At 43.5% G+C, this 26,273-nt stretch overlaps 1 protein-coding gene and 1 pseudogene across 2 annotated transcripts in view; one reads left to right on the top strand and one right to left on the bottom strand.

The window, feature by feature from the left end:
- LOC115154990 (transcriptional activator GLI3) overlaps positions 1–11,782 on the bottom strand; it is a 186,725-nt gene extending 174,943 nt beyond the window's left edge. For both annotated transcript variants that reach the window (XM_029701758.1, XM_029701765.1), the window contains exon 1: positions 11,376–11,782. The gene's annotated coding sequence lies outside the window, so the exon portion shown is untranslated. The remainder of the gene's footprint in view (positions 1–11,375) is intronic.
- A 4,816-nt stretch (positions 11,783–16,598) lies between these two features.
- On the top strand, positions 16,599–16,746 carry LOC115163510 (uncharacterized; annotated as a pseudogene).
- The last annotated feature ends 9,527 nt before the right edge of the window (positions 16,747–26,273 follow it).

Below are 26,273 nucleotides of genomic sequence, written 5' to 3'. Positions count from 1 at the left end.
ATTTGGCTACTGACCAATCACATCACAAGCCAAACGTCATTATTGACAGAAAAAAAAACTTGAATTGTTGCAACTCGTTGTGTTGTTGTTCTCTGGAGGCTAGTTAGCTAGCTAAAATCACCCTTTCCTAATTTAGCCATGGATGGAGGTAGGTATTTGGACTTAATACGCCGTACTGGCCAATGATTATAACGGTGATTCTGATCCAACCATTAATTCATACATCATGCCCCTGGCCGGAGAGGATGGAAGTTCAACATGTAACTAGATGTGGTATGCTAATGTTAAGTAGCTGGTCTGGCGATGCACCCATGAAAGGAAGTTAGGCTGGTGAGCAAGTATTTTAGCCAGGTAGCCTAGGACAACAAAAACTAAAAGCGTGTACTGTATGACAGAGTCACAGACAGTTTAGGCAACATGAAAGAGGATGGCATTGCCGTTTCTCTACAAGTAGGGTGATTCAGCATGTTTTTTCTCCTTGCACACACACAGAGAAATCAGTACCATGGACAGCCACATTTAGCTTACGTTGACTAGACTAAATTGTTTTTAGTATCTTTTAGTTGTCACTGTATTGGACTAAGAATAGGTGATTAGATTATGTTGAAATTTTGAAGTTGAAATGGTGTGTAACGAGTGCGCTGAGAGTCGGGAAGCAAGTGTTTTAATAAATAAACATAACATAATACAAAACAAGAAAACATGAACAACGCACAGACATGACACAGGAACAGAAACAAAAACACCTGGGGAATGAACCAAAGAGAGTGGCATATACAGGGAAGGTAATCAGGGAGGTGATGAGTCCAGGTGATGTGCAGGTGTGCATAACGATGGTGACAGGTGTGCACCATAATGAGCAGCCTGGTGACCTAGAGGCCGGAGAGGGAGCACACGAGACAGTATCCCCTCCCCGACGTGGCTCCAGCCGCAGGACGTCGACCAAAATGACGATCCCGGGGAACAGGAGCGGACCGGTCACCTCTGCTGAGGCGCGGGAAACCCGTCAGTCCGGCTGAGACGCGGGAGCATGGCAACCTAGTGCCCTGGCGAGAGAGCATACGTGGCGGTACCCCCTCCCCGACGCATTCGGCTCAAATCTCTGTGGTTCTAAATCAATAGCTGCTTAATCCGAAAATGTCGGAAAAATTACCTTGCTTGACCATGCTGTAGGTCATGTAACTGTTACATGCAATATGTTTTGTGAATGTCACCGGACAGATGTTGCTCTCCGGTTTTGTAATGAAACAAATGTGTGGTTGAATTTATTCTGCCACTGTCTTCTTATCGTCTCAGACTAGGCAAGTCAGTTAAGAACAAATTCTTATTTACAATGACGGCCTACCCCGGATGATGCTGGGCCAATTGTGCACCGCCCTATGGGACTCCCAATCACAGCCGGATGTGATTCAGCCTGGATTCAAACCAGAGACTGTAGTGATGCCTCTTGCACTGAGATGCAGTGCCTTAGACCGCTGCGCCATTCGGGTGCCCCCAATCACATGTATAAAACAAACGCCATTACTACATGACATTCCATCCGTAATTACTTGCCCTTGTTTGCTTGTTCCCATTACCCATAATGCTGAGCAAGTTAAAAGCGAACACTTTCTTTATTCTGTTGTTTGACGTTTCTGTTTGCGCCCAACAAAGTTCCATTCAGTAGATACACAGCCCAGACCATCGGCGCCATCGACCACTGACTTCAACTGACTTCAGCTAGAGGTGAAGACACTTCAATGAAGCCAGGGGGGTGAGACTCTACTGTACTATATAAGTAGTATGGTTGAGGAAGTGTTAGATCAAAGAAAGTAGAGAGACAGAGGGAGTCCCAGTCAGACTCCCATGCAGCTCCACTCAGCCAGCTCCCCCACGGCTGACATGTCTCCCAACAGCACAGCTAGGTTGGTAAGGAGACAACAATTCACTCTCACTTTCATGAAAGCCCCCCCCCCCCATCAGGGCCTGCTCGCTCATACTGTACACACACACAGGGATTGGCGCTCCCAACGTGCCTGCATCCCTCCCACAGCGTCAGTAAGCAGCACCAACACTCACACAGTCACACGCACATGTCCCAGAGCTCGGCATATAGGTCTACTAAGGTTGCACTTTAGGTTTTAAAACACACACACAAGTGAATATCTTTGGAGTGAATACTGAATTTGAAGTTGAAATGCGACAGTCTTTTACTGCAAGTCCGGTGAAAAAAATATACATCCTCTTCAAAGCCATACTCCTATGACATATGCAATAACATCCACATGACTCATCATAAAACAAAAACTTCCCCCTAAACTCAAAGGGGACATACAGACTGCTCCAAAATGGCTTCCAAAAGAAAAGACCACAAATAAACATGGGGAAGAAGACTTACAATGGCAGCCCTCTCGGGCCCTGGAGCAGTCGTCAGTCAGGAAGCTAACTAACATCTGCCTGTGTTTAAGCCTTTCAGCTGTTTGCGTCGCCGCCTCAAATAAATTCTGGGGGCTGTAAAGCCATCGCTTAGGACACCTCCTAAACATACACTCTTACTACTTGGTTAACACTCACTCACCTCCACCTCTCCACTGCATTCCTCCACACCAGGGTCGTATTTATTAGGGCACACGTTTTAAAACATTTTGCAACGGGATACAAAATGTGCGTTTCTGTCTGTCTATTGGACAGGTACAGGTTGTCCCTCCCTGTTTTATTCTATTTAGTGCACAATGAACACCACCCAGGGCTCTAGTGAACATGCTAACACACAAATAAAAGCACTGAGGAAGAGGCCTTAATTGGCGAGTTAGATGGGTGCCGGGGGTTAATTGGGAAACATGGTGAGTAGCTGGCACCGTGCTGGAGGTTGAAGCAGGGATAATAAGTTCACCCTTTGCATGAGAGACAGTTAGTGATGAATCAGATCAGAGGAACAGTGTACTGTAATCATCCCCCTCTCTTTGCTCTTGTTCTTTTCTCATTCTCTCTTTTTTACATTTACGTCATTTAGCAGACGCTCTTATCCAGAGCGACTTATAACTTTTCTGACAGGCAGAGACAGTCTGGCTCGCAGCTATACAATCTGGCACCTATCACACACAGGACTGGTTGGCAGTCACGGGAGAGGTCTCTCCCGTGTTCACACACACACACACACACACACACACACACACACACACACACTCAAGCTAATCACTCACAAGCACAATAACTCTTACCTCTAGGACATGGACCTACTTTATCAGTTTCATTTTCAATATATGTAAATGTTTTCCACAATGTACGTGTAAATGGCGTATTAGGCTGTGTTAGCTGGTTTGCATTGATCTCTATGCCAGAGGGAGAAATAGGAAACTAGATCAGCGCTCTGCTCATATATACTGAGCTGAACCATAATCACATCCCTGCTTGTATCAATAAAGGCAACATTAACATATACCATCTCAAACACACTAAACCTTCCACCCGGATTCAGGAGAAATACACACAAAACTCTACTGGATTACAGTGTAATCAAGCCCATATGTAATGGTCGGTATAACTTTGTGATTTTCTCTGAAGTCTCAAAATTGTGCTTGTCACTACAACTACAATTCCACTAAATAATAAAACTCATAGAGGAACTATTGGACCAACAGTTTATTCTCCTACTTGTGAATCCATGAAAAAAATCTCTGAATATAAAAAAACATAAGCCCATATAAACTGTGTAAGAGTAGAAAGAGTGCTGATCTAGGATCAGTTACCCCTGATCTTATTCACTATGAGCTAAATGGGTAAACTGATCCTCGGTCAGCATTCCTACTCTGAGACTCAGTACAGTGGCAGAGGGACTGTTTGGAGTTGAAGGTGGCACAGGTAGAGTCATAGGCAGTAACGGAAGGAGACAGTGAACTATAAAGCCACACAAAAGCCAAGCTTTATAAATAATTCCAAAAGCTAACAGGATCCCTTGTATGTGTGATGTGTGACTGCTGACTCCCCTCAACATACATACACCAAAGATACCACCGACCACCTCGCATGCCTCCTTCATCAGGTAGAATAAATAATCTCATGCCATCCCTTGGTTCTGGTTAGGACAGACCAGTTAGGAACCACTCATTTAGGAAAACCTAAGATAATGTAAAAAACATATTCTAGCGGTGCACATTTAACAGTTTGGAGAAATACACTCTCTCTCACACACACACACACACACACACACACACACACACACACGATGCAGGCGGGCAAAGCAGCACACCGGAGACCTGTCTTGTAAATCTCTTTGTGAAAGCAGCTTTGGGGGGAAAACAGGGGCTTACATACTGAGCCCTGAGGTAGAGCTATAGACTCCACACCTCTAACGTTCTCTCCCCTTCTTCCACACTCTTTCTCTCCCTTTCTCAAACACATACAAAAACATTCTCTTTTCTTTCTTTCTCTCTCTCTCGCTCCCTCCACTTCTCTTTTTCACACACTCTACCTCACTCATTCTCTCTCTTCTAGTTCTCTCTCTCTCTGTCCGACTAGCAGTCCCTGCTCCAAAGCAGCGTTGGTTGGTCCCACTGCCCTGCAGGCTCCACTAGCACCGCAGTGACTAATGTCCTGCCTTAGCTCAGACAATGAGTTTGGGACGGAGCTGGGAAAGTGTTGGGGAGGGGGAAAAAAACGGCCGTGCACCTTTGACTAATGGAACCCTTCGCACTCCCCTGCTCGCTAAGGGAGGCTTTACAATGTCGCACGACACTCTCAACGTCCTCTGAGGCCCGGCTGGGACCTGCGGAGCAGCAAGGCTTATGGGAAAGGGGAACATAATGAATTCTTTGGGAAGTCCAGCCCTGGCTTTTTTTCTTCATGAATAAGATATATTTCCAAAGCATGTCGACCTCTCTTAATAAAAACACCAGTCAGGCCTGAAATAGCCAAAGACGGTTTAGGGGCCCATATACACATTCATATTTTTGTTGCTCGATACATTTTTGAGGCCCACTTTTATTCCCCAGGCCAAGCCTGTCGGAGTCAGGGTAGTGCAAATAAAATACAATTGTATTGTTCGCATACACATAGTTTGCAGATATTATCACAGGTGCAGTGAAACGCTTTTGTTTCCAGCTACAACAGTGCAGAAATACTGAACAATAAGATAAGTGTCTGGATAAGAGTGTCTGCTAAATGACACAAATGCTAATGTCAACAATACAAAACGATTTGCACAAATAAAAGAAAAAGAAAAGAAAGAAATATCCAAAGGAGCAATGTCAGAGTCCAGAATATAAATATATATGTATATGATGGTGTGTATAAACAGTATGGACAGTATGGATATTTATATATGAATAGAAAGATGTGTACACCAGTACTTAAATAGGATGAGCCTTGACTAGAATACATTATGTACATATGAAGTGGGTAAAACAGTATGTAAACATTATTAAAGTGACCAGTGTTCAATGACCATGTACATAGGGCAATAGTCTACGTTGCAGGGTAGGGGACCGCCCTGAGGTTTCCTCTGGCAGGTACGGTAGCCCCGATGACAGACCATCATTACAAATGGCTGGAGTCCCCCCCCCCCCCTCTCTCTCCTTCCCCCTCTCTGTCGCTATCGCTGATTAGCCTTCAAATGACGTCCTGACAAAAGAGGCCTTCTTTCAAGTCAGGCAAGAAATTTGCTCCGATAATAGTGTTCCCCTTTTGAGGGAAATGGGGTTCACAATCCCTGCAACAGAGGACAGAAATGAAGGAGTAGGGGAAAGGGGGAGAAGAGGGGATGAGGCACGCATTTAAACATGTTTGCAGAAGGGAGGGAGAAAGTCGGCCTGAACTTCATGCATGTATTAACCTTGGGATTTGCATTTGACATTGAAACAATGTCCCCCTCCTCAACCCCCAGGTTTCACTAAGACACACTGGGCTTACGCACTAATACAGATAACCAGGCCAGCATGGGGCACTGCACCTACATATATATTAAAACAACTTTACCATTGTTATGTGTATCAGAACAGTATGAGGTATGCAACTAAAGAATTCCAATCAGATATTTATGAAATAGATATTAGTAATTTATTTATTTTCCCCAGTGAATTTTATTGTATTTTCCTTATTGTAAATAATTTTTCATACACTTTTGGGGTGTACATTTTTTTTTACTCTATTCAGTCTCAATCACACTCCCTGGACGAGGAGGGAGAGCAGGTCCCCTTACGGATGCCACAACTAGCTCTCATCAAGCCCATGACACAATGGCACATAACAAAAACAGACCCAAACCCTGGGAATTCGGGAACTACATCACCACTGTCCCAGCTCAGCATCTCAACTTTATACAGCCCCGCCACAAGCAAATGGGCCTGCAGCTTACTTCACCCCTTGCTGCGATACTCACACCGCAGCCGTAAAGACGCTTTTACGGCGGCTCATGGCAAACAGAGGAGACGAGCGCCGTCAAGCGACGTCGTCACCCAGGTGCAACCTGCCTCCGTTTGTACTCGAGTGTGTGGGAAAAGAAAACGCAGGCAATCACTGACACGCTCTGGGGTTCACAGTCCTGTCATCAAGGACTACTAGCTCTCCTTCACTCCTGTATTCATCTTCATTTTTTTTCAGACTAAATTCTCTCACTCTCTCTCTGGGAGGTTGACCAGGCTAATTGGTAGGTCCAGTCTGAGTGAGACCAAAGCCCTGGAAAACAAAGCATCACTCTGACTCTCAGCCTCTGGTAAGGCAGCTTGAGCTCTGGCTTCTTTTCTCATTTCTTATTTCCTGAAGAAAGAATACTGGCTACTCTGCTTGAACGCTCCTCTCTCTCTCTCTCTCTCTGTCTCTCTGTGTCTCTGTCTGTCTGTCTCTGTGTGTGTGTGTGTGTGTAAAATATGTCTATGATGGGGATATTTTATGCAGAGGTGCATTTGCATTTTTAAAACATTTAAAAAAAACATGCATATGGAGTAAGAATACATTTGTGAGCCTCTGTGTATGGTGTGGAGCTGACTATGCATTTCATTACACTATGCGTCTCTCTCACACCCCCCTGTAAGCGGCAGGTAGCCTAGTGGTTAGAGTGCTGGGCCAGTAACCTAAAGGCCGCAAGTTGGAATCCCCGAGCCAACAAGGTGAAAAATGTGTCGATGTGCCCTTGAGCAAGGCACTTAACCGCAATTTCTCCAGGGTCCCCATTGATAATGTCAGACCCTGGCCGTGACCCCACTCTCCGAGGGTGTCTCAGGGGCAGATGGGATATGCAAAATACACATTTCCAATTCACAGATGCTTATTAATACACACTTGTACATGTGTAAAATGTGACAAATATAAGCACCCACCAAATTATTATTATCAGATCACCCACCCCACCCCCTCACTGTGCAAAGACGTGCCCAGTGAAAGGTGCCTTAAGTGGGACTCCTTGAATCAGGGAATGGGGGTGAATGGGGTCCCGCTCTAGGACGCTGCTGGTGAAGGTGGAGGGGAGCAGGAACACATAGCATATTAAATCGGCCGGCAGAGGCTGGGTACGTCCATGCGGAGAGCTAGGAGAGCCAGATCTGAGGCATGCCCTGAAGGGATGGCTGGGCCTGGGGATTAGGAGGGCCAAGGAGAAGCCCCTCATGCTGAGCCGCGCCTCGCGCCCGCCTGCCTGCCTCCTTCTCGCCGCTCACACGCAAATGCATCCAGACACTTTGATGTAGACTACACTCAGCGGCATACTGCCACGGCCCCAACTTTTTACAAGGAGGTGAAGGAGTCACTCACACGTCACACACACACACACATCTGTCTCTTGTCTCGCTGCCTTTTTTTCTCTCAATCTCTCTCTCTTCTCTCTCTCCGTTCTCTTTCTTTTCCCCACTGTAACTTTTCCATTTGATGTCAATATATCAAAGTTCAGAATCCTCAAAGTGAAGGATTCCTATTGGGGGCCATCTATTCATGTAGCGTCTATATTCACAGGGCAGCGTTGGCAAATCAAATCACTTAGGGGAAAGATTCCAAACTTTGATTGGGTAACCATTGTGATAGTGTGTTTATTTATTTCTGCCCAACATGCTCTAAATAGCTGAGGTAACGGCGCCTCTCCTCACCTGCTAATGTAAACTGTGGTTTGTGGGATAGAAGTACTTAGCGCTCTGCTAAAGAGTTGAGCCTCCATTGAAAGACACAGATAAACCTTTCATCATATTAACATCTGTGACTGACTATAACAACCTTTGAGTACTACAACAGAAATCACACACTATATCTGCCACACACCGACGTATCCACAACACAACAAACCAAAAATGTGAATAAACGCACAAAAAAAAGCCTTGGTACATGTTACCTTAGATTAAATCAACTTCCCCTAGATTACCCTCATAGAACAACACACTTGGTCCCTCTGAGTGTGTCTTTATTGAGTCCTATTACCACAACAACAGATGTCATTAGGGCCTCATGCATACACACATTTTAACAGGTATTCTTCCTCTAGGACGTAAAAGAGCCTAAAGACAGAGGCCTGCCTAGAATAGTGGATTTGAGAGGCCCTTAATTTAACGGTAATAGTGTGTCATCTTTGTGCATTAACATCTGCTTGTGTAACAGGCCCCATTTTGGGCAAGTTAGAAAGGTCAGGAGTGCACTGCCTGGTGTTTCGCAGCTATGCATAATTGAATGTAAAGCTATGCTAATATAGAGATAAAGGGCTGCTCTGCTATCAGAAGGGCTGAGGAGGAATAGGGAGGGAGGGACACGGGTTATCCGTGACTTTCTTTCCCCATCTGTGGTACTGTGAGTTACAGATTGTTCCCTTCATCAGACGGGCATTGATTCATCTTGGCCGGTGAAGAAAAAAAAACAGGCTTCTTCAATGAGCCTTTTTTAAACATTGTGTGTATTTCTTACCGTTACTGAATCATTTGACATGCAGTCCTTGTTTTGTAAAATTGCACCTGTTCAAGTGAAGCTACAGCCCCTAGCTGAGCTCCATTCTGTTTTGAAGATGTAAAACAGTAACGCCATACATATTTATATTGCTGAGTGTGTTCATCAGATATCATTCATATTTAATATAATTAAATCCTAAAATATATCCAGCTCCATACACATATAGGCATGTACTTAGAGCCAATCTGGGGTTGTTTTGGAACACTGTTTTCTCGTGGAAAATATCAGCCATCCATTAAGGCTAAATAGAGCTCAAATTAATATAATTAAGTTTAATGTTGCTTTGGTGATCATTAAATCTGGGGGTAAGCAATCACACATTCATCATGAAAAATGCACTCTGTCATAGAGCTTTCTGTCGACCATCAATCACTACAAAAATAAAACTTAATAGCAAAATACCAGAAACATATCAATTGAAGTATGTTCATTAAGTCCATTGCATCCTCACTAAATAGAATAAGAGATGATAGTTTTAAAATGCAGGTAGGCCTTATCAAATTGAGGTATAACATTTGGATTTTTGCAAGCCAAAAACTTTCTCTTGATTAAAATACATATCTGAAAGGCAAAAATGCATTAATGATAAAATTACATTTAGATTTCGTTTAATGGATAGATAAGGATAACAATGAACTATATTACTGTAGCAAACACTAGTTTTGATTAGAAACTATAATCTATTGAGATATTTTGCGAATTAAGCTAAAATATAGGTTTATGGCTTCCTTGATGTTCATACTCTAACCAAATATTATTTCATAAAACATAGTTGGGGGGGGGGGGTTAAATTATCAATTAAATGATTAAAGACTGAGCATATGATTTCAAAATAGTGCATAAAGATTTGGGCTCATGCAAACAAAATTATGTGTAAAAACGATCACTAAATTTAGTGGGTTATAGGCCTATGTTCTAGTCATTTTTCTTTCCTTCTTAAAAGCAGCACAAGAGAGATCTCATAGGGGCCTAAAACTGGCCAGTCCAGATGATCATGTTCTCAACCCGAGGTAAAAAAAATACAAAATAAACTTTATTCTGCACAAACTATTAACATTTTGTTGTTTTGCATTCAAACCTTTGCTGCCAGTTACTGTAGATCTCCGTTAATAATTTGCCAAGTGTCAAAGAAGGTTTGTCTGAGCCGTCACCGCACGGCTAAACGCCTCGAACCCTTGTCGTTTGTATGGCGGCGTGAAACCCGAGACACAAACGGTCCACCAGTCACTCACACCGAATCTGACAAGCAGATAAAATGTGGAACAGCTGGCTGGGAGCAGAAGGAAAAGTTTAAAACAAATATCTCCACATGTGAAGGCACGCTGCCATGATACATAGCCTAACTGACCGAAAATTACATACGAAAAAAAATAACGAAATGGATTAAAGACAAAAAAACGATAAGCCTAATAAGTAGGTCTAATTATAAAATCAGGTCAATAAAATAGTAAGGGAAAGTAATCCAAATGTGGACGTGCGAATATAAGGGCTTTCCAAATGTAGCTTCTATTGTAGGCTATTTAAACAGAGAAATGACCTTTTCTATTTAGAGCCGTTCTACTTCATTTGATAAAACCTAGTTGATTTTCTATTGTCAAAAACGATGGGCCTACAATGCTCATTATATAGGTCTGCATAACTGTATAATCGTTAAACTGTGCCTTTGGCAATGTAAAATAAACGTGGGCTTACTTTTTATATTTTGATTGTAGAAATAGGGACTTCAGTGGTTGCATTAGATGTTTTTGTGAATAGGCTATGCGATTCTGAACAATAGTCTATAAAGTATAGTACATCAATCCAGGCATAACTCATATTAGGCCTAATGGATAAGAGACCGAATCGATAACATGGTCAAATCCTGCTGAAATGTGATCACATGTAAATACGCATGCCTCCCATGCGTGTCTTTGGGCAAAAGTCCAGTAGTGGACGTTGTTTGTGTTAGTATTAGAAGTTCCAAAAGAAATTTCAGCCCATATCACAATTCTCAGCAATGCAATTACTTTTGCATTCAAGTGTATCCAATACACAAACTTAAAATGTATAAACCTTCCATTAAATAACATTAAACACACCTTTAAATCAGATTTACGGGAATAAGAACCATTGGCAAGTTTCTATCACCTTCTAAGAAAATACATAAGCAAAGTTTCGAAAATGTGCAATGGGTCAACTTGTAACTTTAAAGAAAGTAGACAACATCCAGCAAAAGATGTAGTGTTAGTATACATGTTTACATGTTTATGTTGCGCTAGTGAGTATATTAGTGAATAGGTTGGGTTGTCATACTATTTTCTGCTTATATAGCATCACCCCCCCTTCGGATAAGTGGACTTCTATGATTTATTTTAAACGTGATACCTCTCGACAGTTTTTGAAATAAACTTGTTTTCTCTTTAACATGTTCAACGCCAGCAAATCACAAAATGTTCAAAGGAAACAGTTCATTATGACTCGTCGTGTTTTTCTGCACTTACGTGTTCGAATGATGTTTCCCCTCCTATAATTCTTGAACTTTTTTGTCTTCTCGTAAGTGAAGTATTTTTTCGCTTGTTGCAGATGTGCTTCTCGCGCTCTGGAGTTGACTATGTGACTTTACGTTGCAACTCCAACTCTGCTCTGCCAGACTTTTCCTTCTTCTCCGCGTCTTTCTTCTTTTCAGTTTGCTGAATAGAGCGAAAACTGAGCTAATACCGTGAACCTCCCTACATACCTGCCGATATCAGACCTGTATGAATAAGAAAACATGTGTTTTCAAAAACTCGTGGAGTGTTGGTATTACATTAAGTATGCTTTTCGAAGAGAATAGGGCGAAATGTGGAAATCCAGCTTCTCTTTCCCTTGCCTGACTCCTCCCTTGTATTCTCCCTTCAGATCGGGCTCCCTCGCTCTCTACCTCCCTCCCTTTCTATTCTCCCCCCCCTCCCCTCCCTGCCTTTCGCCTCTCTGCTCCGGGCCGCAATTTACTGAGACGGTGCAGACACGGTTGGAACGAATGAACTGTTGTACAGTACCAGTCCCACAAAATTGCAAAGGATTGGCAAATACTTCAATAGTTCACTTAGCTGCCTCTACTTTAGGATGAAGTTTGTGATCTTTAGTGCCAGTATTGTCTTGTTATTCATAATAGTTTCATCAACACCAGTGGCCCAGAATCCAGTGGCTATAACAAAACTGTACTCCACTGCGTTTAGGCTTACTTATTCTTCACCCAAACAATAATGCAGCATTATAAATAAGCAGGATAAGGTAAGTATGGTTTTATTTAGCATGAGTTCATTTCATTAATCATACAAACATCCTATTAATATTGTTCAATCATAAAGTATCTGTTATGAATAATTAATGTTATTTAAGCATGAGCAGTGGTGGAAAAAGTTGTCATACTTGAGTAAAAGTAAAGATACCTTCATAGAAAATGACCGAAGTAATAGTGAAAGTCACCCAGTAAAATACTAATTGAGTAGAAGTCTAAAAGTATTTGTTTGTACATACACTTAAGTATCAAAAGTAAATGTAGTTGTGGTCCCGTGTGGCTCATTTGGGAGAGCATGGTGTTTGCAACGCCAGGGTTGTGGGTTCGATTCCCATGGGGGACCAGTACGGAGAAAAAAATGTATGCATTCACTACTGTAAGTCGCTCTGGATAAGAGTGTCTGCTAAATGACTAAAATGTAAATGTAGTTGCTAAAATATACTTAAGTAGTAAAAGTAGAAATCATTTAAAATTCCTTATATTAAGCAAACCAGATGGCACAATTTTCTTCTTTTTATTCATTTACGGATAGCCAGGGTCACACTCCAACACTCAGACATTATTTAAAAGAAAAGCATTTGTGTTTAGTAAGTCCATCAGATCAGAGGCAGTAGGGATGACCAGGGATGTTCTCTTGATAAGTGTGCGAATTGGACCATTTTCTGTCCTGCTAAGCATTAAAATGTAACATGTACTTTTGGGTGTCACGGAAAATGTATGGAATAAAAAGTAAATCATTTTCTTTAGTATGTAGTGAAGTAAAAGTTGTCAAAAATATAAATAATAAAGTAAAGTACAAATACCCCAAAAAACTACTTAAGTAGTACTTTAAAGTATTTCTACTTAAGTACTTCACACCACTGAGCATAAATGAACCTGGAGTGTGGTCACTGTGGCTCAGCTCTCTAAACCTGGAGTGTGGTCACTGTGGCTCAGCTCTCTAAACCTGGAGTGTGGTCACTGTGGCTCAGCTCTCTAAACCTGGAGTGTGGGTCACTGTGGCTCAGCTCTCTAAACCTGGAATGTGGGTCGCTGTGGCTCAGCTCTCTCCCAAACCTGGAGTGTGGTCACTGTGGCTCAGCTCTCTAAACCTGGAGTGTGGTCACTGTGGCTCAGCTCTCTAAACCTGGAGTGTGGTCACTGTGGCTCAGCTCTCTAAACCTGGAGTGTGGGTCACTGTGGCTCAGCTCTCTAAACCTGGAATGTGGGTCGCTGTGGCTCAGCTCTCTCCCAAACCTGGAGTGTGGTCACTGTGGCTCAGCTCTCTAAACCTGGAGTGTGGGTCGGTGTGGCTCAGCTCTCTAAACCTGGAGTGTGGGTCACTGTGGCTCAGCTCTCTAAACCTGGAGTGTGGGTTGGTGTGGCTCAGCTCTCTAAACCTGGAGTGTGGGTTGGTGTGGCTCAGCTCTCTAAACCTGGAGTGTGGGTCACTGTGGCTCAGCTCTCTAAACCTGGAGTGTGGGTTGGTGTGGCTCAGCTCTCTAAACCTGGAGTGTGGTCACTGTGGCTCAGCTCTCTAAACCTGGAGTGTGGTCACTGTGGCTCAGCTCTCTAAACCTGGAGTGTGGTCACTGTGGCTCAGCTCTCTAAACCTGGAGTGTGGTCACTGTGGCTCAGCTCTCTCCCAAACCTGGAGTGTGGGTCACTGTGGCTCAGCTCTCTAAACCTGGAGTGTGGTCACTGTGGCTCAGCTCTCTAAACCTGGAGTGTGGGTCGGTGTGGCTCAGCTCTCTAAACCTGGAGTGTGGGTCACTGTGGCTCAGCTCTCTAAACCTGGAGTGTGGGTCGGTGTGGCTCAGCTCTCTAAACCTGGAGTGTGGGTCACTGTGGCTCAGCTCTCTAAACCTGGAGTGTGGGTCGGTGTGGCTCAGCTCTCTAAACCTGGAGTGTGGGTCGGTGTGGCTCAGCTCTCTAAACCTGGAGTGTGGTCACTGTGGCTCAGCTCTCTAAACCTGGAGTGTGGGTCACTGTGGCTCAGCTCTCTAAACCTGGAGTGTGGTCACTGTGGCTCAGCTCTCTAAACCTGGAGTGTGGTCACTGTGGCTCAGCTCTCTAAACCTGGAGTGTGGGTCACTGTGGCTCAGCTCTCTAAACCTGGAGTGTGGTCACTGTGGCTCAGCTCTCTAAACCTGGAGTGTGGGTCACTGTGGCTCAGCTCTCTAAACCTGGAGTGTGGTCACTGTGGCTCAGCTCTCTAAACCTGGAGTGTGGTCACTGTGGCTCAGCTCTCTCCCAAACCTGGAGTGTGGGTCACTGTGGCTCAGCTCTCTAAACCTGGAGTGTGGTCACTGTGGCTCAGCTCTCTAAACCTGGAGTGTGGGTCGGTGTGGCTCAGCTCTCTAAACCTGGAGTGTGGGTCACTGTGGCTCAGCTCTCTAAACCTGGAGTGTGGGTCGGTGTGGCTCAGCTCTCTAAACCTGGAGTGTGGGTCACTGTGGCTCAGCTCTCTAAACCTGGAGTGTGGGTCGGTGTGGCTCAGCTCTCTAAACCTGGAGTGTGGGTCGGTGTGGCTCAGCTCTCTAAACCTGGAGTGTGGTCACTGTGGCTCAGCTCTCTAAACCTGGAGTGTGGGTCACTGTGGCTCAGCTCTCTAAACCTGGAGTGTGGTCACTGTGGCTCAGCTCTCTAAACCTGGAGTGTGGTCACTGTGGCTCAGCTCTCTAAACCTGGAGTGTGGGTCACTGTGGCTCAGCTCTCTAAACCTGGAGTGTGGTCACTGTGGCTCAGCTCTCTAAACCTGGAGTGTGGGTCACTGTGGCTCAGCTCTCTAAACCTGGAGTGTGGTCACTGTGGCTCAGCTCTCTAAACCTGGAGTGTGGGTCGCTGTGGCTCAGCTCTCTAAACCTGGAGTGTGGGTCGGTGTGGCTCAGCTCTCTAAACCTGGAGTGTGGGTCACTGTGGCTCAGCTCTCTAAACCTGGAGTGTGGTCACTGTGGCTCAGCTCTCTAAACCTGGAGTGTGGGTCGGTGTGGCTCAGCTCTCTAAACCTGGAGTGTGGGTCGGTGTGGCTCAGCTCTCTAAACCTGGAGTGTGGGTCGGTGTGGCTCAGCTCTCTAAACCTGGAGTGTGGTCACTGTGGCTCAGCTCTCTAAACCTGGAGTGTGGGTCGGTGTGGCTCAGCTCTCTAAACCTGGAGTGTGGGTCGGTGTGGCTCAGCTCTCTAAACCTGGAGTGTGGGTCGGTGTGGCTCAGCTCTCTAAACCTGGAGTGTGGGTCGGTGTGGCTCAGCTCTCTAAACCTGGAGTGTGGTCACTGTGGCTCAGCTCTCTAAACCTGTCACGCCTGCTCCCGCTCTCCCTCTCTGGCGGTCAAGGGCGCCAGGCTGCCCTTTATTACGCACACCTATCATTACGTGCAGCACTGCTCATTGGACTCACCGGGACTCCTTCCCTTTGTTGATTGCCCCGTTTATTTCTGTTTGTTCCTCCGTTGGTTCATTGTGTCAGCATTCATGCCGTTGTGTTCATGTCCAGACGCTGTCCTGTCCTATTTCATGTCCGTATTTCATTAAATGTTCACTCCCTGTACTTGCTTCTCGTCTCCACCGTTGATCTTCACAGAATGCTGACACCACTAAAAGCAGAATCAGGGAGTTTTGGTTTTTGTTTTGGTTGGTGACGCCGGGTCCGGGTACCATCACCAATGGAACCGGGGGTGCCTCAGCCAGCTCGTCGGGCTTCCGCCTTCAGATAAGCCTAAAGTAGGCTTATGTTTAACCTGGTCCCTCTTTACATTAGGTAAGTAGAGAGTAATTGCAGAGAGTAAGTACACATGGTTACGTAGCAGCCTACTTACAACAGTTTTACCTGTCTGCAATTACACATTCAACCTGAAAAACAGACAATTGACATAGGTCACTTGCTCTGGGTTTTCCCAATATAAACTCCCATTCATGAATGAAGGGGAATTATGTAATGTGTCTAGCTTCTTATGATAGGGAAAAAATAATAATAATAATAAATAAAAAAATAGGGAAACTGACGATTTATGAGGAGGAAAGTCATGCTGCGGAAAGTGGGCGTGTGGTCCCCTGGGCCAGCCTTCTGAATGAGACCTAATGTTACGGTAAGGAGGGGGAAAAGCTTTCCTGTAGTGTTAGGTATGATCAATATACAATCAATATACAGGGAAATGATGTAGTAAGAGAAGTCTACAGGGTTCTGTATCAATCAATGAAGATCCCCAGTTAATCATTTAAGCAGGATTTGACGGTGTGTGTGTGGTCAAGAGGTCATTTTATTCCAAATAGCACCCTATTCCCTATGGGTCCTGGTCAAAAGTAATGCCCTATAAAGGGAATAGGGTGCCATTTGGGACGCATCTGTAGACCACTGGACAACGTGATCTAGACCTAGAGTAGATCATTATATTTAGGTATCACAACAACAGAGCATGTCACCGTCATTGCTATATGTTGTAGAGACACCACAGAAATGCAGTTGTTATATTTACCTGGCAGGGGAGACATCTTGGTTATGAAAGAGGTTCACCTAGGACGAAGCTCGGCCGTGCTGACCCCATGCGAATTCCCCAAATGTGGGAATCTTGACTCCATAAGTTATGGTAGTGGGAAATTGCGTCACGGTCTCCACTAAGAAGAAGGGGGAAAAATACAAATGAAATGCAGTTGCGTCAAGCAGGATAATGGTCAAATCAATGTTCCCTGTACATTTTTTTTACAATTGTTGTGATTTTTAAAGCATTTTTATCCAGTGAATCGCATAGAGAGAGTATTTACCTATATAGATCATTATGGACTTACATACAGTTGAAGTCAGTTAGGTTGGAGTCATTAAAACTCGTTTTTCAACCACTCCACAAATTTCTTGTTAACAAACTATAGTTTTGGCAAGTCGGTTAGGACATCTACTTTGTGCATGACACAAGTAATTTTTCCAACAATTGTTTACAGACAGATTATTTCACTTATAATTCACTGTATCACAATTCCAGTGGGTCAGAAGTTTACATACACTAAGTTGACTGTGCCTTTAAACAGCTTGGAAAATTCCAGAAAATGATGTCATGGCTTTAGAAGCTTCTGATAGGCTAATTGACATAATTTGAGTCAATTGGAGGTGTACCTGTGGATGTATTTCAAGGCCTACCTTCAAATTCAGTGCCTCTTTGCTTGACATCATGGGAAAATCAAAAGAAATCAGCCAAGACCTCAGAATTTTTTTTTTTAGACCTCCACAAGTCTGGTTCATCCTTGGGAGCAATTTCCAAATGCCTGAAGGTAACACGTTCATCTGTACAAACAATAGTATGCGAGTATAAATACCATGGGACCACGCAGCCGTCATACCACTCAGGAAGGAGACGCGTTCTGTCTCCTAGAGATGAACGCACTTTGGTGCGAAAAGTGCAAATCAATCCCAGAACAACAGCAAAAGACCTTATGAAGATGCTGGAGGAAACAGGTACAAAAGTATCTATATCCACAGTAAAACGAGTCCTATATCGACATAACCTGAAAGGCCGTTCAGCAAGGAAGAAGTCACTGCTCCAAAACCACCATAAAAAAGACAGACTACAGTTTGCAACTGCACATGGGGACAAAGAACAAAAATAGAACTGTTTGTCCATAATGACCATCGATATGTTTGGAAGAAAAAGGGGGATGCTTGCAAGCCGAAGAACACCATCCCAACCGTGAAGCACGGGGATGGCAGCATCATGTTGTGGGGGTGCTTTGCTGCAGGAGGGACTGGTGCACTTCACAAAATAGATAGCATCATGAGGGAGGAAAATTATGTGGAAGCAGCATCTCAAGACATCAGTCAGGAAGTTAAAGCTTGGTCGCAAATGGGTCTTCCAAATGGACAATGACCCCAAACATACTTCCAAAGTTGTGGCAAAATGGCTTAAGGACAACAAAGTCAAGGTATTGGACTGGCCATCACAAAGCCCTGACCTCCTATGGAAAATTTGTGGGCAGAACTCAAAAAGCGTGTGCGAGCAAGGAGGCCTACAAACCTGACTCAGTTACACCAGCTCAGTCAGGAGGAATGGGCCAAAATTCACCCAGCTTATTGTGGGAAGGTTGTGGAAGGCTACACGAAACGTTTGACCCAAGTTAAACATTTTAAAGGCAATGCTACCAAATACTAATTGAGTGTATGCAAACTTCTGACCCACTGGGAAAGTGATGAAAGAAATCAAAGCTGAAATAAATCACTCTACTGTTATTCTGACATTTCACATTCTTAAAAAAAGTGGTGACCCTAACTGACCTAAGACAGGGGATTTTTACTAGGATTTAATGTCAGCAATTGTGAAAAACTGAGTTTAAATGTATTTGGCTAAGGTGTATGTAAACTTCCGACTTCAACTGTAGGTAATATTGACAAATTACTCTCTTGATCAACAATCAGTGTGTCATAGTGGAACAAGCTCCCTCACGACGCCAGGACAGCGGAGTCAATCATCACTTTCCAGAGACACCTGAAACCCCACCTCTTTAACGAACACCTGGGATAGGATAAAGTCATCCTTCTAACCCCCCCCCCCCCAAAAAAGATAGATGTACTATTGTAAAGTGGTTGTTCCACTGGATATCATAAGGTGAATGCACCAATTTGTAAGTCGCTCTGGATAAGAGCGTCTGCTAAATGACGTAAATGTAAATATGTTCTGATCTATACTGTATGTATGCTGTCATGGATAGCCTGTGCCTCCACAACATTTTCCTTGGAATCAAATAGAGCAATAATTCTGTCTTCATCAACATTTGGCCTAGATATTCAGTTTAATGAAAGTTTGATGGAGGGAGGTACACATGTAGTAAATGTAAACATAGATTGTACAGACTGAACTTTCCTCTAGGAAAAATTCTGTGAGATCTCTATTCAATCCGCATCATGGAAATTCAGCTTTGCAGCGTGATTGAAATTTAAAGGTAAATGCTGCTTAAGTTGGCTCAATCGGAAATTACCTGTACATTTCTATCGCGGAATCTGTACAGCTTCAGCTTTACAGATAGAATATCCCTTCTATTATATTATACAGAATTATAAGCAGCAAGCATGAAGTGGCCAATCAGTGACAGCAAGCCAAGCAACAGAGAGTGCCTAGTCAAAGGTCCCCTGTAAAACATGGCTAATCCTCCTGTGTCATTTGTGAAGGCTTGTGCTCAGCTGGACTAGACTACACCAAGAGAAAGTCCTTGTTGTATGAGTCTCTCAAAGAGAATGATCTGAGGAGCAGGGGAGGGCAGGGGAGATAGTAGGAGGGGGGTGAGGGGAAGGAGGGATGAAGAGAGGAAGGTGGGGGTGCACATTGGCATCAGTGGGGTTAGCAACTCCCGAAAGTATTTCATCAAAGAGGGCTAGGATCCTAGGGATTGAGATTCTGCCTGGAGGCAAGTAACCAATGGTCTCCCAAGAACATATTCCAAAGTAGAACTCAGAGAGCCAAAACACACATCAAAAGCACCTCTGGAGCCAAAGCGATTCTGGAGGAGAAAGAAAGGGGTGCGGGGTCCCTTCTTGGCCCCGTCTAAGCCCCAGATCTCACCCCAATTAAGGAGGAACTACTGTTTGTTCCAGACCTGAGATCTACTGCAGTCAGGGAGGTGCACACCAAGGCAGGCACACAGAGAGAAAGAGAGATAGACACACACACACATACCAAGAGAGAGAAAGAGAGAGAGTGACACACACACACACTAATATTACATGGTTTAACGCGACATAGACAAACAAACAGTATATTCTCAGTGCATATATTGTGATTAATTTCGGAGGCTTTTTGGAATTGTGTTTGAATAAAACAGAATGGTTAAACTGTAAAATACACATTAATTTGTTTGTCTTCATCTACACACTGATTGATATATTACAACAAATATGCATTTAATACTACATCAGTCTTCTTCCCAAAAGTAATTTCATGATCTCATTGAAATATCATGCAATGACCTATGTCTAAGTTTCACAAGTAACATATAACTATTACTTGGCAATACAGTGTTTAATTTTTCTCTCCCATTGGACAGATGTCACAGTGAAAGGGATATGTTAGCAGAGAAGCATATGATATCCATCCAGGTTTGACCTCTAGCATTGCATTGGACATACCAATGTTAAGTCCCAAATGGCACCCTATTCCCTAAATAGCGCACTACTTTTGACCAGAGCCCCATGGTCCCTAGTCAAAAGTAGTGCATTACATAAGGAATAGGGCTCTATTTGGGGTTCTTACCAAGAGAATGGCAGGCTTGTTCAGTGAATTGTGCAGTTGAGAACTACATGCAGTCTCCTCTCAAGTTAATACCAAGGGTCCCAATACAAGGAACAGTTTTCCACTCCTTCTGGACCAATAGAGTATATTTTAAACCTTTCATTTTATGAATAAGACAATACATTCCCATATTGTAATGCTTTTTTAATTACAACTTTATTAACTCAGGACTTGACTAACATGTCCCACTGACATTCTATGCTGTGACTCGTTTAGCCTTGTTTTTTTTCACTGTTTTCAATTGACAGAGTGCCCTTCACTATTTACTTGATCCCCACTTGTTTGCTACTCCATTATTCTCCATGACAAGGACTGACAAGGCAGCAAACAGACTAGGGTTACCAGTGGTCCCTGATTCCCAATGTGTCAGGGAACAGAGGGGCCAGAGTTACTGGGGCCAAATTAACACACCACAAGGACTGCTTTACTGACCACTAATCTACTCCTGAAGAGAGCATTAGGCCCCATCCATCCTAGAGCTGTGTACACAGGGTTCAAGTGCTCCTTCACACACAGACCCCCCCCCCCACACACACACACACACACACACACACACACACACACACACACACACACACACACAGAGGCCTCGCAGCCATCTGCCAAACCAAAGAGCAAACAGTGAAGACACGACTGAGATAAAGCCTCTCTGCTCTCTCTCTCTTTCCGTTACTCTGCTCTCTCTCCTGTCTCTCTGTGCCTGCTGGAGGTATATCAGGTGTCTATGAGTGGCCCATTAGCGTGCATGACTGATAACAGGCGCTCAGTGCCCCTCCCCTCCCCCTTATAATCGCAGAGAGGGATATTTGCAGGGTTATTTTGAATCTGTCAGAAATAATAAACGCAAAACTATATCCACTTCGGCTATTTAAGCAATTTCCCTGTGATAACATCCCAAGGGTTCTCGTGCAGCTTCCAAATGACGACATAATGAAACGACGACGCCTGCACCCCCTTATCAGGACGGATTAAAAAGGAATAATAAAAGTGAGGGGTTTTGGAGCCTTGTGTGGCATGAATATGATTATCTAATGGACTCCAATGGAAAAGCATGTTAATTCCACTTAAACGCGAGACCTTTCCCAGCCCTATCTCCTGCCCCTGGCTCCTCTGAAGTAGTCCGTCTTCCTTTCTCCCCCTTTCCCATCTCCTCTCCTTTAAGTTTAAATAATCGCAGCTCTCCTCAGCAGAAGTCATTATGTGTGCTGGGTATCTCTGTATGTGTACGAACGTGAGCGTGTGAGAGCCAGCGTTTAATCGCACTAGTTTTTTACCCTCTCTTCTTTCTTTGGGCCTGTTGGAGCGTGTGTTGCTCTCTCAGCTTTCAGACAAAAGCTCTCAAGGCGATTATCAATATTCATAATTATTCTCCATGCGTGGACATCCTCTTTGTTGCTGGAAGAATGTGGGTCACTTTCCTACAAACTCAAATCAAACTTTTGGAGCCACTATTGGAAATCGTGTTACACGCTCCCTGATATTAGGCTAAGTAAGTAAGTAAGTAAGGATTTGAATATTAGGTCAGAAAAGTATTATTTCGCTTTGCTGAGGAGAGTTTCTTCAACTCTGACATTTTTATTTATTTTATCTTTATTTAACTAGGCAAGTCAGTTAAGAACAAATTGTTATTTACAATGACGGCCTAGGAACATTGGGTTAACTGCGTTGTTCAGAGGCAGAACAACATATTTTTACCTTGCCAGCTCGGGGATTCGATCTAGCAACCTTTCAGTTACTGGCCCAACGCTCTAACCACTAGTGTATTCATACACACTACATAAGGATTCACACCCTTCTGGCTGAATGTTGACAGGAAATTGACAATACAGCATTTATCCCAGCCATTTTAAGTCTTTTGTTGTCAGACCCACAAACTGTAAATCTACTGGCTAAGATTAATTGGAGAAGAACAGCAAAAAGACCTCTCTCCTTTTGATCCCGACCAACCTTTCCACCTCGTCAAGGGGGCCTTCCATCCACATTAAGGACCATTAGGACCAATAAGACTCCTTCAACTGATAGCCCAGTCCATTCTCCTCCAGTAACAGCAGCAGCAATGTGGACCAGACCACTACACACACTTCACACATCATGAAAGCAAACAGAGATCCCATAGGACACAGTTAAAAAAAGAGAAACATCAATATTTCATCAAACACTCTCTTTCTGGCCCACATCAAAGCTATCCACTCCCATTATAATCCTACAGGTACAGCTCTTTTGTTTTGCTCCTCTGGTACGGCTGTAGAGACAACAGCGATTCCCCGCTCTCCTTTAAAAAAACTCTCGGTTACAGTGTTCGTCTGTCTCACGTTTAACTGTCTCACGTTTTGGAAGACGAGGCGCAAAGGGGAGGGCTGGGATTAGAAAGGAGAAGACATACTTACTCTGAGGATGTCCAGGGAATGGTGGAATCACAAATGCAGGGGGAAATGATTGTACAATTAATTGGAGTTAAATAAGGCCTTGGTGTTTCTTCTCAGTTTCTCAACTACACTACACACTTTCTCATGAAATCTTCAGTGTACCTTGAGGACATCAACATGTCCTCGCTCAGAGAAAGAGAGAAAGGCCTCTGAGTTATGGGTCGGGATGGGTTGACCCATTGACCATAAAGAGGAACCTTCTGACATGCCAAACCTGCCGGGAGCACGTCAACTCCCTGGAGAGCTCTCTAGCTGGGGGAGGAGGAAGAGCATTGATAATTAGTTGTTGGGGGATACTTTGATGTAGTGTTGCGGTTGAAGGAATTTAGTTCCTTTTCAAAGATGATTTTGTGCTTTGAGTTGTTCTTCTTTCATAACACAAGAATGATATAAGGACCCTAAGCAAAAAAAAACGGAATACCCAGTTTTACAAATGGAAAAGCACTAACAATTTAACACAAAACTATTTTTGAATAAAATCAAAAGGATCACTTTAATATCGCTACGGTGTTGCCTACTGTATGTGCAATATGCTGCACTGTCGCCAGATTTGTACACTAAACACATTTTCATAAAATGACTTGCTCTGAAATGTGACGTGTGTGATTGTGTCTGTGTGTATGCGTGTTTGTGTCCATGCGTGTGTGCATACCTGTGTATTTTCCCCTTGGCCCTACTGCTGTGTGTTGTGGTTAGGTGTTTGGAGTGTGGTGGCGCCTGAACACAGAGGGCTCTTCCCATCATCACCGTCGTCAATCTGTGGCTGTCCCTCAGAGGTGGACAGTGACAAATGACACTCCTAGTCAGTCACACGCTTATCACCATACAAGTAGCACACAGGCCTGGAAATGACGGACGTGAAATGGAAACATCTCTCATTCTGTGGGCCTGGGAGGCTGAAGTGAAAATATTAACTGATAGAGAGATGGAGTAGTATAACAGGATCCCTGTTTAGGGTGCGATTGCAGAGGAGGTCCACGTGCTGTTACGGTTTCTAAAAAGAGAGTGTTATGGAGATCCTTTAAGCTATTATTTGCCTTTAATAAAATTGTTATATTACATTCTAGATAGCTTGAACTCACAGATAAACTTTTGCAACACAGTGCATTTGTCATAATGTAAAGTGTGTCGCAGACCATTGTGTCAATGTTGATACATAAGCCATCCATGGTCCCTCAGTCTCACAGTACAAAATACTCTCGGGTGCCCGAATGCAGCCAGGTCAAATGGGTCAATCCATCCCGACCCATAACTCAGAGGCCTTTCTCTCTCGCTCTCTTGTAAACATTTTCACATGTGCGCACAGGCACCTACACACACACATGCCTGTGCACTCATTCACATACACACCCACTGTTGTTCTTATACAATCTATGACACACACACACACACACACACACACCTAAATCCCTGGGAGAGGAAAGATGGATGGGATGTCTTGGGTCACAGGTGCTGTTCCAGTTGTGAGTTCTCCCACACATTCCTTCTGGCTCAGTTTTATACACTCTTCTTCTCCCCTGTGTTAATTGTCATAACATTATACAGAGTAAAGAGAGCTGAATATAATGTTAGATCAATCAACCTGTCTTTTGGCCAAGTTTGTTAGTCGCTGACTGTCTTGCACTGAATGTAAGATAAGCATTTCTCAAGTCAGCTTGACCAAAGGGTCTCAGGCAGTTATTTTCATTGCCATTAGATGGCGCTAATTCACCAATAATATTCACACCACAGACTGAAGTCAGAGGTATCCTTAGCAACGCTAGTGATTCCAGCTTGTGTCAGATCATAGAGCTAGATAGAGGGCTCATATTTCTGTGCCATTATATCGTCTGCGACAGCATTTTGAAGTAGTCCATTTTCTTCTTCACGATTGGCTGATCCCTCCTGATGACCCGGTTGGACATGACTCCTACAGGGTTACCAGAAGGGATCAGCCAATAAAGTTGAAAGTCCCGCCCTCAATAGTGCTGCCCACAGCCTTTTGTCCACTAGAGGCATCTATCATTCTCTATGTGGCAGATGCAGTCCCTTCCTTTTCACACAGAATGAAAGTTCTCAAATGTTTGTTAAGAAGAGGCCCTCATGTTCTCCTAAAGTTGTGATGTTCTCCTCAAAGTTCTGACGTGAATAATTGAAGTGAACAGTAAGTAGTAGTACAACATTAGTTAAGCAGATTACTTGTGAACTTTAATTATTACCAGAAAAATATTGAAAGGGATGTCAGTGTGGTTGTGACAGCTTTGCAGTTGAGTGTCTTGTCTATCAGAAAACTAGGACCATCTTTCTCACTTGACCATTATTGAAGCTGAAACAAGGCATGAAAAACACAAAAGCACGAATAACTAAACACATCAAGGTCTATAGAAAGGATAAATGAACATAATATTTCAAACATGGCTAGGAAAGCACGTCATTAACAAACACAGGAATATTATCTACCAAACAAAGAAAGTCCTCAAATTAAATAGATTTAAATGAATGAGAACATACTTTACCCACCCTGTAACTCTTCTGACGTCAAATATTGTACACCCAAATGTTTCTCTGCAGCTGTCACAACAACGTCCATGTTGTGCGACTTACATTCCATCCATGCGGTACAGTTGATAACCATTGCTATGAACATTAAAAAGCCAATTTTACTGAAGCATACAGTACCAGTCAAAAGTTTGGACAATCCTACTCATTCAAGGGTTTTTCTTTATTTTTACTATTATTGCAGAATAATAGGGAATACATCAAAACTATGAAATAACACATATGGAATAATCTAGTAACCAAACAAGTATTAAACAAATCAAAATATATTTTATATTTGAGATTCTTCAAAGTATCCACCTTTGCCTTTGACAGCTTTGCACACCCTTGGCATGGAATGCTTTTCCAACAGTCTTGAAGTAGTTCCCACATATGCTGAGCACTTGTTAGCTGCTTTTTCTTCACTCTGCAGAAGTATTATTCTACAATATATAAAATAGTAAAAATAAAGAAAAACTCTTGAATGAGTAGGTTTGTCCAAACTGTATCCCTGGTACGCTCGACTTGCCTCTCTCGCACCGGACATTTCTGATCCCCAGCCCCATGGATACCCCTACAATTAACACATGCCGCTTCTTTCCCCAATACTATACATTCCTTTGTCTCACACCTAGCAACCTCCCTTCTACACACTGCTGCCACGAGCTTGACATCTGTAACAACGTAATATATTTGGCACAAAAGCTTGTATGGGATAACTGAAATATTCTAACATCACTTTGACAGGCAAAGACTCAACATCAAAACTCAAAAGAACAGACAATGGCTTCTGTTTCACCAATCGCGCCACCATGTCTGCGTCGCACCAATCAACGAGCATCCCAAACACCGGGAATCTTTCTTTTCAGTTGGTTCACTTTCACATTAACCGCTAACCAAGTAATCACTCCTTTCAATGGCGCCCCTTTCTT

Source organism: Salmo trutta, chromosome 2, assembly GCF_901001165.1.
Source record: "Salmo trutta chromosome 2, fSalTru1.1, whole genome shotgun sequence".
Taxonomy (NCBI): Eukaryota; Metazoa; Chordata; class Actinopteri; order Salmoniformes; family Salmonidae; genus Salmo; species Salmo trutta.
This window is presented reverse-complemented; position numbering and strand designations above follow the sequence as displayed.